Source organism: Puma concolor, chromosome E1, assembly GCF_028749965.1.
Source record: "Puma concolor isolate L17-30 chromosome E1, mPumCon1.1.hap2, whole genome shotgun sequence".
NCBI classification, from domain to species: Eukaryota; Metazoa; Chordata; class Mammalia; order Carnivora; family Felidae; genus Puma; species Puma concolor.
In genome coordinates, this window is record NC_141680.1 from 39,194,492 (window position 1) to 39,208,614 (window position 14,123).

General features: G+C 37.8%; 1 protein-coding gene across 1 annotated transcript in view; it reads right to left on the reverse strand.

Moving 5' to 3' along the window:
* Positions 1-14,123, reverse strand: part of NPEPPS (aminopeptidase puromycin sensitive) — a 96,274-nt gene that overhangs the window by 71,304 nt on the left and 10,847 nt on the right. The window lies entirely within an intron of this gene.

A 14,123-nucleotide genomic window follows, 5' to 3' on the forward strand; every position in this document is an offset into this window, starting at 1 on the left:
AGAGAGAGAGAGAGAGAGAAAGAGAGAACAAGCAGGGGAGGGGCAGAGAGAGAGGGAGAGAGAAAATCCCAAACAGATTCCACTCTGACAGCTCGAAGCGTGATGTGGGGCTCCATCCCACAGTCTGTGAGATGGTGACCTGAGCTGAAATTAAGAGTTGACACTTAACTGACCAAGTCACCCAGATGCCTCTAAAGTTGGACTTGTTGAATCACCATACTGTACACCTAAAACTAACATAACACTGTAAGGGTTCCCCCTGCCTTTTTTGGGAATCTCTACACCTAACATGGGGCTCAAACTCACAACCCAAGATCAAGAGTCACATGCTCTTTAGACTGAACCAGCCAGGCACCCCTATAACACTGTATGTTAACTGTACTGGATTAAAATACAAAACTTAAAAAAATGAGCTCAGGGTGCCTAGATGGCTCCATCAGTTAAGAGTCTGACTCTTGATTTCAGCTGAGGTTATAATCTCATGATTAGTGGGATTGAGCCAAAGTCAGGCTCCAAGCTGAGTGTGGAGCCTGTTTGGGATTCTCTCTCTCCCTCTCTCTCTGCCCATCCCCCATTTGCACTCTTTCTCTCTCTCTCAAAAATAAAATAAAAATAAAACTTTTTTTAAAAATGAGCTCAAATGAATCAAAGACCTGAATGTGAGAACTCACACTACAAAACTCTTTTTTTTTTTTTTAATTTTTTTTTCAACGTTTTTTATTTATTTTTGGGACAGAGAGAAACAGAGCATGAACGGGGGAGGGGCAGAGAGAGAGAGGGAGACACAGCATCGGAAACAGGCTCCAGGCTCTGAGCCATCAGCCCAGAGCCTGACGCGGGGCTCGAACTCACGGACCGCGAGATCGTGACCTGGCTGAAGTCGGAGGCTTAACCGACTGCGCCACCCAGGCGCCCCATCACACTACAAAACTCTTAAAAGAAAATGCAGGTGCACCTGGATGGCTCAGTCGGTTGAGTGTCCGACTTTGGCTCAGGTCACAATCTCACAGTTCATGAGTTCAAGCCCAATATCGGGCTCACTGCTGTCAGCTTGTCAATGCAGAGCCCACTTCAGATCCTCTATCCCCCTTTCTCTGCCCCTCCTCTGTTTGTGCTCTCCCAAAAAATGAATAAGTGTTTTTTAAAAATGCAAAAGTTTCAGGGGTGCCTGGGTGGCTCAGTCGGTTAAGCATCCAACTTCGGTTCAGGTCATGATCTCGAGGTTTGTGAGTTCAAGCCCTGCGTCGGGCTCTGTGCTGAGAGCTGAGAGCCTGGAGCCTGCTTCAGATTCTGTGTTTCCCTCTCTCTCTGCCCCTCACCTGCTCACGCTCTCTCTCTGTCTTTCAATAATAAATAAACGTTAAAAAAAAATGCAAAAGTTTCTGGGAATGCAAGCTGGTGCAGCCACTCTGGAAAACAGTATGGAGGTTCCTCAAAAAACTAAAAATAAAACTACCCTACGATTCAGCAATTGCACTACTAGGTATTTATCCAAGGGATACAGATGTGCTGTTTCGAAGGGACACATGCACCCCCATGTTTATAACAGCACTATCAACAATAGCCAAAGTATGGAAAGAGCCCAAATGTCCATCGATGGATGAATGGATAAAGATGTGGTGTGTACATATATATATATATATATGTATATATGTATATATATACACATACATATGTATATATATTTATATACACACAATGGAGTATTACTCAGCAATCAAAAAGAATGAAATCTTGCCATTTGCAACTACGTGGATGGAACTGGAAGGTATTATGCTAAGCGAAATTAGTCAGAGAAAGACAAAAATCATATGACTTCACTCATATGAGGACTTTAAGAAACAAAACAGATGAACATAAGGGAAGGGAAACAAAAATAATATAAAAACAGGGAGGGGGACAAAACAGAAGAGACTCATAAATATGGAGACAAACTGAGGATTACTGGAGGAGTTGTGGGAGGGGAATGCGCTGAATGGGTAAGGGGCATTAAGGAATCTACTCCTGAAATCATTGTTGAATTATATGCTAACTAATTTGGATGTAAATTAAAAAATAATAGTAAAATTAATTTTAAAAATGCAAAAGTTTCATGACATTGGATTTGGCAACGACTCCTTGGATATTATGCCAAAAGCACAAGCAACAAAAGAAAAAGCTGAACCTCATCAAAATTAAAAACTGTTGTACAGCAGAACACAATCAACAGAGTGAAAGGCAATGTACAGAATGTATGAGCATGCATGAGCCAGGAAGAGACAGAATCCCAACCAGGCTCCACGCTGCCAGCGCAGAGCTTGACACAGGGCTTGAATCAACTGTGAGGTCATGACCTGAACCAAAACCAAGAGCTGAACACCCAACTGACCGAGCCACACAGGTGCCCCCCATCTCGTTATTAAAGACCTATTTCCTGTGGTTCTTTTTACTCAGTACATCATGTCTGGGTCTCAAAAACTATTGGAAGGCATACTAAAAGGCAGAAAATGCAATTTGAAGAGACTAAACAAACATCAAAACCAGAGTCAGTTATGACAGGAATGTTGGAATTATGTGACCAGGATTTTTGTTTTAAACTATGATTGATATGCTAAGAGCTTTAATGAAAAAAGTAGACACGTGCAAGAACTGACAGATAATGTAAGCAGAGAGATAGAAATACTAAAAAGGAATTTAAAAAATGATAGAAATCAAAAACAGTAACAGAAATGAAGAATGCCTTTGATGGGTTGGTTGTTAGACTGGTCATGGCTGAGGAAACCATCTCTGAGCCTGCAGACATGACAAAAGAAACCTCCAAAACTGAGGGTAAAAGTGGGGGAAGGGACGAGGGGGGGAACAGAACAAAATGTCCAAGAATTATGGGAAAACTTTAGGTGTAACCATGATGGGACTACCAGAGGGACAAGAAAAGTAAAGGAATGGAAGCAATATTTGGAGCAATAAAGGCTGAGAATTTCTCCCAAATTAATGTCAGATACCAAACAACAGATCCAGGAAGCTCAGAGAAGACCAAGCAGGATAAATGTAAAAAAAAAAAAAAAAAAACAAAACAGGGCGCCTGGGTGGCTCAGTCGGTTGGGTGTCCGACTTCGCTCAGGTCACGATCTCACGGTCCGTGAGTTCGAGCCCCGCATCAGGCTCTGTGCCGACAGCTCAGAGCCTGGAGCCTGCTTCAGATTCTGTGTCTCCCTCTCTCTCTGGCCCTCCCCCCATTCATGCTCTGTCTCTCTCTGTCTCAAAAATAAATAAATGTTAAAAAAAAAAATTAAAAAACAAAAACAAAAACCTCTAAACCTAGGCATATCATATTCAAACTTTAGGAAATCAAACATAAAGAAAAAGTCTTGAAAGAAGCCACAGGGGAAAAAAACACTTTATTTATAGAAGAGTAAGATAAGGATTACATTCAACTTCTCATCAATCACACTAGCAAGAAGAGAATGGAATGAAACATTTAAAGGGAAGAAAGAAAAACTAACTAGAATTCTGTATCCTTGAAACTGATCCTTCAGTGGCATTCACTTTCAAATGCCCCCTCTCTGTAAAGAGAGCTTTCATATTATTCTTACTTTCTGTTCTTATATTCTAATATGCTTTTTCCGGCTGCTCATTAAAGAAAAAAAAAATCCTTCAAAAGTGAAATAGAATACTCCTCTCAATCTGGCTGTGAACCTAAACTGTTCTAAAATAAAATTAAGTCTTAAGGGACACCTGGGTGGTTCAGTAAATGTCTGACTTCAGCTCAGGTCATGATCTCATGGTTTGTGAGTTCAAGCCCTGCATCAGGGACAGTGCAGAGCCTGCCTGGGATTCTCTCCCCGTCTCTGCCTCTCTCCCACTGATACGCATGCATGCACACATGTGCTCTCTCTCTCTCAAAATAAATAAACTTAAAACAAAATTAAGTCTTAAAAACAAGTGAGGAAAAATAAACTTTCTCAGATAAACAAAAATTGAGGGAATTTGTTACCAGTAGACATGCTTCGCAAGATATGTTAAAAGAAGTTCTTTAGGGGCTCCTGGGTGGCTCAATCAGTTAAGCATTGGACTCTTGATCATGATCTCAGGTCATGATCTCACAGTTTATGAGACCGAGCCCTGAGTCAGGAAGCTTACTTGGGATTCTCTCTCTCCTCTTTCTCTGCCATTCCCCTGTGCATGCACTCACTCTCTCTCTCTCTCTCTCTCTCTCTCAAAATAAACATTAAAAAAAAAAAGTTCTTTAGAGAAAAGGAAAATTATATAGGTCAGAAACTTGGATCTATACAAAGGAAGAGCATTACAGAATGAATAAATGAAGGTAAAATAAAAATATTTTTGTTATTTTTAAGTGATCTAAACGATAATTTGTTCAAAATATTAATAATAACAATGTATTTGATTAGGTTGGCTTGTGTGTGTGTGTGTGTGTGTGTGTGTGTGTGTGTGTGTGCGCGCGCATGTGCTTATGCATAAGGGAAATGAATGATAGCAATGATACAAGGCATGGCAGGAAGGAATTGGGAATATTTTGTTATTATATGGTGCCTATACTACTTGGGAAGCATGATGGTGTTATATGAAAGTGACTGAATTAGTTATAAATGTATACTGCAAAATCTACGGAAACCACTTAAAAAAATTTACAGATTAAAAGTAAAGGGATGGAGGGGTGCCTGGGTGGCTCAGTCAGTTGAGCGTCTGACTTCAGTTTAGGTCATGATCTCACAGCTTGTGCGTTCAAGCCCCAAGTTGGGCTCTGTGCTGACAGCTCCAAGCCTGGAGCCTGCTTCAGATTCTGTGTCTCCCTCTTTCTCTCTGCCCCTCCCCCATTCACGCTCTGTCTCTCTCGCTCAAAAATAAACATTAAAAGAAAATAATTTTTAAAAATTTTTTAAAAAGTAAAGGGATGGAAACAGATACACTAACACTAATGAAAACAAGTGCAAGTAGCTGTATTAATTTCAGACAGAGCTGATTTCAAAGCAAAAAGAGAGGAACATTACATAACGAGAGAGGGGCCAATACTCCAAGAAGACATAACAATCCCTACTGTGTATGTGTCTAACAACAAAGCATCAAAATACATGAGGCAAAACCTGACAGAATGGCAAGGAGAAATACATGAATCTAGTATTAGAGCTGAGACCTTAACATCCTTCTATCAGAAATAAATAGACTCAGCAGCAGAAAATCTGTAAGGATACAGTTGAACTCAACAGCACCATCAATCAACTGGATATAATTAACATCTATAGACTATTTCATTAAACAGAATGTGTTACACATTTTACTCAAGCTCATTTGGAACATTCATCAAGACAGACCATATTTTGTGTCATAAAACACACTTTTAACTAATCTAAAAGAATACACATCAGGGCACCTGGGTGGCTTGGTCAGTTAAGTATCTGACTTTGGTTCAGGGCATGATCTCACGGTTCATAGGTTTGAGCCCCACATCAGGCTCTGTGCTGACAGCTCAGAGCCTGGAGCCTGCTTTGGATTCTGTGTCTCCCTCTCTCTCTGCTCCTCCCCCACTCATGCTCTGTCTCTCTCTCAAAAAGAAACATTTTTTTTTTAATTAAAAATAAATAAATAAGAGAATAGAAATCTAAAACCTCTGCTTTTTGACCACAAAGGAATTAAACTAGAAATCAGTAACAGAAAAATAGCTGGAAAAATTCCCAAATACTTGGAAATTAAATTTTATATATATATAATATATTTATATTATATATACAAATATTATATATTAATATTAATTATATATTAATTATGTTAATTATATATTAATATTATATATAAATATATAAATTTTATATATTTTATATAGATATAAAATAACACACAGGTCAAAGAAGAAATCTCAAGAGAAACCTTTAAATATTTTTAACTAAACGAAAATGCAAATACAACTTATCAAAGTTTGTGGGATTCAGTGAAAGAAGTGCTTAGAGGGAAATTTATAGTACTGAAAACATATATTAGAAAAGAAGATCTAATTTCAATTATCTAGGGGTACCTGGCTAGATCAGTCAGAAGATACAACTCTTGATCTTGGGGTTCTGATTCAAGCCCCACGTTGGGTGTAGAGTTTACTTATAAATAAATAAATAAAATCATCTAAGCTTCCACATTAGGAAACTAGAAAAAGTTTTTTAAATCCAAATTAAATCCAAAATAAGCAGACAAAAATAAGTAATAAAAATTTGAGCAGAAATCAATGAAATTTAAACTAGAAAAACAGGGGGCACCTGGGTCACTCAGTCAGTTAAGTGCCCAATTCTTGATTTTGGGTCAGGTCATGATCTCATGGTTTGTGGGACTGAGCCCTACATCAGGCTCCATGCTGACAGCACAGAGCCCGCTTGGGATTCTCTCTCCCCCTCTCTCTCTGCCCCTTCCCTGCTTGCACGTGTGTGCTCTCTCTCATTCTCAAATAGACTTTAAAAACATAATAAAAGAAAATAAAATAGAAAGTCAGTAGAGAAAAATCAACAAAAAAACCCACAAAACTGATTCTTTGAAAAAAAAAATCAATAATCCTCTAGCCAGGTTAAGGGAAAAAGAGAGAAGACACAAATTACTAAAATCACAAGTGAAAGAGGGAACATCAGTACAGACCCCATGGACATTAAAAAGATAATACAGAAATATTATAAAGAAGTCTCTGCCCACAAATTTAAAAACCTCAATGAAATGGACCAATTCCTTGAAACACACAATCTACTAAAACTCACACAAGAAGAAACAGTAAATCTGAATAGCTATATATCTGTTAAAGAATTCAATCAATAATAATCCTCCAAAACAGAAAGCACAGGCCCAGATAGGTTCACTTGTGAATTCTACCAAACATTTAAGAAAGAAATTATATACATTCTCTACACTCTCTTCCAGAAGATAGAAGCAGAACTCATTTTATGAGTTCCTAACTTCCTAACTCATTTTATGAAGTCAGCACTACCATAACATCAAAACAAAAGACATACAAGAAAACTATCAACCAATATCTCTTATGAATGTAAACACAAAAATCCTCAACAAAATATTAGCAAATCAAATGCAGCAACATATAAAAATATAAAAAGAGGGCCGTCTGGGTGGCTCAGTCAGTTAAGCATTCAACTTCAGCTCAGGTCATGATCTCACAGTTTGTGAGTTTGAGCCCCATGTTGGGTTCTGTGCTGATAGCTCAGAGCCTGGAGCCTGCTTCAGATTCTGTCTCCCTTTCTCTCTGTCCCTCCCCCATAAATCCCTCTCACTCAAAAATAAATACATGTTTAAAAAAAAGAAAAAGAAAAAAATATATAAAAAGAGTTATGGGCCATGACCAAGTGGAATTTATCGTAGAATGCAAGGCTGTTTCAACACTCAAAAATCAACTAATGTACTTCATCATAACAGCCTAAAGAAGAAAAATCACACAATCATCACATGTACAAAAAGCATTTGACAAAATCCAATGCCTATTCATGATTAAAAACTCTCAGCAAAGTAGAAATGGATGAATTTCTTCAACTTGAAATTCCAAGCTTTCCAGCTAAGATGAGGAACAAAGAAAGCAAAGATATCCCTTCTCATTACTGCTTTTCAACATTGTACTGAAAATCCTAACACAGTAAGACAAGAAAAGGAAACAAAAGGTATACATACTGGGATGGCAGAAATAAAACTGTCCTTGTTCATAGATGACATGGTCATGTAGAAAATTCAAAAGGATTAGCAAAAAACTGGAACTAATAAGCAATTATAGTAAGGTTGCATGATATAAGATTAATGCATATAAGTCAATCACTTTTCTATATGCCAGTAATGAATAAGTGGTATTTAAAATTAAAACCACATTATCATTTACATTATCATATTCAAAAATGAAACAATGAGGTATAAATCTAACAAAATATATAGAAGATCCATATGAAAAAAACACAAAACTCTAACAAAAGATACCAAAGAACTAAACAAATGGAGAGATATTCCATGTTCATGAGTAAGAAGGCTCCATACTGTCAAGATGTCATTTCCTCCCAACTTGATCTATAGATTCAATCCCAATCCCAATCAAAATCTCAGCAAGTTGTTTTGTGGATACTGAAAAACTGATTCTAAAGTTTATATGGAGAGGCAAACAACCTAGAATAGCCAACACAATACTGAAGAACAAAGTCAGAGGACTGACACTACCCTACTTCAAATCTTACCATAAAGTCTACAGTAATCAAGATAGTGTGGTTTTGGAAAAACAAAAGGCAAGTATATCAATGGAAGAGCATAGAGAGCCTAGAAGTAGATAAATACATATTTTAAATACATAAGTATTTAATACAGTCATAAATACAGTCATATTGATTTTTGACATAGGAGAAAAAGCAATACAAGGGAGCTATCTTTCTGATATATGGTGCTGTTAACTGGACATCCACATGCAAACAATCTACACATAGACCTTACATCTTTTACAAAATCTAACTCAAAATGGATTATAGACCTAAATGAAAATGCAAAGCTACGAACCCCCTGGAAGATAACATTGGAGAAAACCTAAATGATCTTGAGTATTGTGATGGCTTTTTATTTTAAAAAAATTTGTTTTAAAACATTTATTTATTTTTGAAGGAGAGACAGCGTGAGTGAGGGAGGAGCAGAGAGAGAGGAAGACACAGAATCTGAAGAAGGTTCCAGACTCTGAGCAGTGAGCAGAGAGCCAGATATGGCACTCCAATTCACGAGCTGTGAGATCATGACCTGAGCCAAAGTCAGACACTTAACCGACTGAGCCAACTAGGTGCCCCAGTGATGACTTTTTAGATAAAACACCCAGGATATAATCCATGAAAAAGAAATGATAACCTGGACTTAATTAAAATCTAAAAATTCTGCTCTGAGAAAGATAATATCAAGAGAATGAAAAGACAAGCCACAGATTGGGAGAAAATATCTGCAAAGGACACAGCTGATAAGGACTATTATCCAAAACATACAAAGGATTCTTAAAACTCAACAATAAGAAAAAGAACAATCCAGTTAATATTGTGTAAATGATCTGAACTGACATCTCACAGAAGATGATACACAGATGACAAGAAAGCACATGAAAGAGTTTCAACATCATGTGATTAGGCACCTGGAAATTAAAACAGTAATGACATACCACTCTACACCTACTAAAATAGCCAAAATCCAAAACACTGATAACAACAAATGCTTGGGAGCATGCAGAGCAACAGGAACTCTCACCCATTGATGGTGGGAATGCAAAATGATACAGTTACTTTGGAAGACAGTCTGGCAGTTTCTTACAAAACTAAACAGTTTTGTTTTTTAAATAATCTCTACATCCACTGTGGGGCTCAAACTCACAACTTGGCAAACAAGAATTAGATGCTCTACCAACTGAGCCAGCCAGGGCCCCCTAAATGCACTCTTATCATAGGATCCAGCAACCATGCTCCTTGGTATCTATCAAAAGGAGCTGAAAACGTACATCCTCACAAAAACCTGCACGTGGATATTTACAGCAACTTTACTCCTAACTGCCAAAATTTTAGAGTAACCCAGAAGTCCTTCAATAGGTAAATGGACAAATAAACTGGTATATACAGACAATGGAATATTATTCAGAGCTAAAAAGAAATGAACTCTCAAGCAATGACGAAAAGACATGGAGAAACTTAAGTGCATTAATACTAAGTGAAAGAAGCCAATCTGAAAAGGCAACATACTGCACTATGACTCCAACTATATGTATGACATTCTAGAAAAGACTATGGAGACAATAAAAAGATTAGTGGTTGCCAGGGGTTAGGAAGGAAGATTGGCAGAGCACAGAGGATTTTTAGGGCAGTGAAACAGTTGTGTGTGGTACAGTAATGGTGACTACATTTGTTAAAACCCATAGAATGTATAAAACCAAGAGTGAACCCTAATGTAAACTATGGACTCTGAGTGTTAATGAGGTGCTAATGTAGGTTCATCTACTGTAACAAATGTACCATTCTGGTTCAGGATGTTGATTATGAGGGGAAAGGGGGTGGGTGGGACAAGGAATACATGGGAAATCTGCACTTTTTACTTGAAACCGCTCTAAAAAAATGAAGTTTATTAGCACAAAAAATAAAATCAGAGGCGCCTGGGTGGCGCAGTCAGTTAAGGGTCCAGCTCTTGATCTTGGCTCAGGTAAAGATCTCACCATTTATGAGTTCAAGCCCCACATAGGGCACTGTGCTGATGGTGCAGAGCTCGCTTGGGATTCTGTCTCTTCTCTCTGCCCCTCCCCACCTGGGTGTGCGCACATGCTCTCAAAAGAAACTTTGAAATGAATGAATGAAGGGGCGCCTGGGTGGCTTAGTCAGTTAAGCATTTGACTTTGGTTCAGGTCATGATGTCACAGTTCGTGAGTTCGAGCCCCGCGTTGGGCTCTGTGCTGACAGCTCAGAGGCTGGAGCCTGCTTCAGATTCTGTGTCTCCCTCTCGCTCTCTCTCTGCTCTCCCCGACTCGCACTCTGTCTCTCTCTCAAAAATACATAAACGTTAAAAAAAAATTTTATAAAATGAATGAGTAAATAAATAAAATCACCATTTAATTCAGAAAACAGGAGGTCCTGAAAGTTACCAAAGACCTGGGAAAATATCCGGTTCTTCAATACAGCCTGGAGTGGTGGTTAGCTTCTGCATTTACATACCCATTCTTCAGAAGAATAATAGCACATGATAGACTTTTATGTTCAAAATCCCCAAAACTCAGTATACTCAGGACCGGTAATTAAACCAGAGACAAAATAAAAATAAGAGCTCAGAAATAAGGCCATTTTAGTGCCCCCAAAAAGCTAGCTACCTAAGAAGAGGTATTATGCTAGATTCTGAATCTTTAAAAAGTATATACCACTGGAACACATACAGCAAACTAACACAGTTTGATGAATATATTTAATAGTAATACAGCACAGTATACATCAGTTTCAATTAAAAACTAGAAAAATTTCGCACGGGGTTTTTGTTCTTTTTTTTTTTTTTTTAATGTTTATTTTTGAGAGAGAGAGAGAGAGAGAGAGGGAGAGAGACAAAGCATGAGCAGAGGAGGGGCAGAGAGAGAGGGAGACACAGAATCCGAAGCAGGCTCCAGGCTCCGAGCTGTCAGCACAGAGCCTGACGCAGGGCTGCACCTCGTGAACCTCAAGATCATGACCTGGAGTGAAGTCGGATGCTTAACTGACTGAGCCACCCAGGGGCCCCGGGGTTTTTGCTCTTTTTAATGAGACCGCTATGCTCACGTCTTATTTTCATGTCCAAATGATAAAGAATATGCATAACACACCACAGTTCCCTGGGAGGCTGCAAATTCAAAAGAAATCAATATAGCTCACAAAAATGTTGCTGGCCAGAAAAGTTCTTTAAAATTTGAATATTTACGTGAGACGTGCACTCTTTGGTTTGGCCTCTGTTCCAACACACTTGTTTTCCTATATCCAGTCCAATTCATTCATGTTTTATTATTTGCTTAATCCCAACAGTAACTTTGGTTTGAGGCTCCTACTCTACACTGTTATTTATAATTAAACTCATACTTTGATTCTTTATTTAAAATTTCCTTATGGGGGTGCCTGGGTGGCTCAGTCAGTTGAGCGTCTGACTTCAGCTCAGGTCATGATCTCATGTGTCATGGGTTTGAGCCCCACGTCGGGCTCTGTGCTGACAGCTCAGAGCCTGGAGCTTCGGATTCTGTGTCTCCCCTCTCTGCCCCTCCCCTGCTCATGCTCCCTCTCCCTCTCCCTCTCTCAAAAATAAACATTAAAAAATTAAAAAAATAAAAATAAAATAAAATTTCCTTATGAAATTCTGTATCATATTTCAATATATTTGTATTAAAAATGGGTATTTTCCCTTCTCTTTCAATTTTCCAGATTTGAGGGCTAGCACTTAATTGGTCATGCATGTATTTTCCGAATGATGACAAAAACAACTCTATTGCAAAGAAATGGTAGTTTATTAATGTTATTCCTCAACCACACTTAACTGTATGACAGAATATATATTACTAATAGGCTTATAAAGGCCTATTGAAGCTTATGATCAAGTGTTAGGAACCATTCCTTTTTTTCAAGTTAATAGTTTTGTTCTGAATTATTAATATCTGGCAGTATTTCTGACTAAGCTGTTTCCTTTCATTAAACCCATACATGTGCTCTTATGCACACACTGAAAAATAGAATTCTACTTCAAGAATAAATGTGTTAAAATTTACATGCCTTACAAATAAACCAAAGTGATACTAGTGGACCTGAAAGTATGTATTAGAACCTTCTATGAAATATTATGTCGCCAATGGAAAATTGTTTCCTTATACAGCTAATGCCACAAACATACCTGACAGAGTATACACTAAGGGAAAAGTTGGTACAAAACTTTCAAGTGATCATTCTCCATGTGCTTATGCCCAAGCCATCTATTAACGATAAATTAAAAAACTCTTTACCTGTCAGGACCTGAGTTCAGGCACTCAAAAGTTTCGTATTTCTCTTGCAGAAGCTGATGACAATACTAATCCCTGCCCTGTGTAGGGAGGTGCACTCCTTGTACTGGGGCTTAAGTGCTAGTGATTTCACCAACCCTTGAAGTGCAGAACAGTAAAAAAACAGTTTTCAGCCGTTTTTCTTACTGATTTCTCATTTTTTAAATACTACAAAGATCTCAATTAGGTTTTAAAATAAATTATTTCTGTTTAAAAGGCAGTGCCTTAGTTTAAGGAGACACATGCCAATAGGTCTTTCTGGGTTACTGCACATATCATAAGATGGCCTTTTCTCATCAATTAAAAACTTACACAGAGAAGCAACAATTTTGTGCTTTCAAACGATTTTCTGATTTTACCTTAAAGCACCAAGATTTAGTGGCTACAGATATGTAAATCAGTTTTGCAGAAGGCAATCTGTAAGTATTAACAAGTACCGGACTAGATGAGATTAGTTGGGTTTAAAAAATGAGTCCTATTGACTCAAATATTCCCCTGCCAACTCATACAGTCCTAGAAGGAGCTGGCAGTCAAATTTCCAACTACTAATTTCTAAAGAAACAATGTGTTGTACTCGCCCATAAGGTAAAAATCAAGAAATGCTACTCTGTCCAAGGGGAAAATTAAGCTGGGTATGTATCTAGAAGGCCAAATCTATGTTTCTGACTGAAACCTTAAAATACCACATTAATATAATTTCCCCTTTTCTTATCCCTTAAATTAGAGGTGCTTACACATGACCCTAGGTTTTTCCCATTGCTGTAGGTGAAATGAGTTGAAAAATATACCTTAGCTAGTTTTGAAAAAAATATTTTAAGTACCTAAAAAAAATTAATATTTTATCTGAATCTCTCTCCAAATCCCCTTACTTCCTATAAGCTTTCATTTCTCTTCTGACCCTCTTAGTGAGAACACAAACACTGCTTCCTTGATATTCAGGCTGGTATGAGCTTGGCACCATTCAGTTATGCATATTCAAAGCATTTAAGTTCTCTGAATTCTTTCCTGGCGGTTTAGTAGAGGAAGATAAAAACAAACCTGAGCTGAAACCATGCCAGCTGGAGGGTGCACATGTATTTTACTGGGCACCATTTAAAAACTCTGTATTAAATTTAAATGTTCTCTACCTGTAACAAAGCATGTTTGCATTGATATGCGTGGCTAAGGTGCTTATATTTTTCTTCACAGGTAAAGAAATTAAATCATCTCTCTTTCATTTACCAAACAATTGCTTTAATGTTGGCACTCACTCAAAGTCCATTGGAAGGATCTGTTCCTCTAACTTAAAATCACTGCAGTTTGATCTCATGTACAATCGAACATCAGTGCTTCTTGGCAATAATCTGCTCAACTGATACTTTTTTTTTTTTTGGTCTTTCTATGGACAAAACAATCTAAGAAAAACTCACGAAATAAATACTGCCTGGTCATAAAATGTTACTTGTATGCTTCTTTTCAGAGTAAAGGAGAGGGGAAAGAGCAATACTAAATGGAAATTAAAGGGTCAAATTCCTAACTTATTTGATATCAAATGAAAAGATTTTTTCTTTTCTTTTTAAAGTAAGCTCTACACACAACATGGGGCTTGAACTCACAACCCTGAGACCAAGAGTCACATGCTCCACCA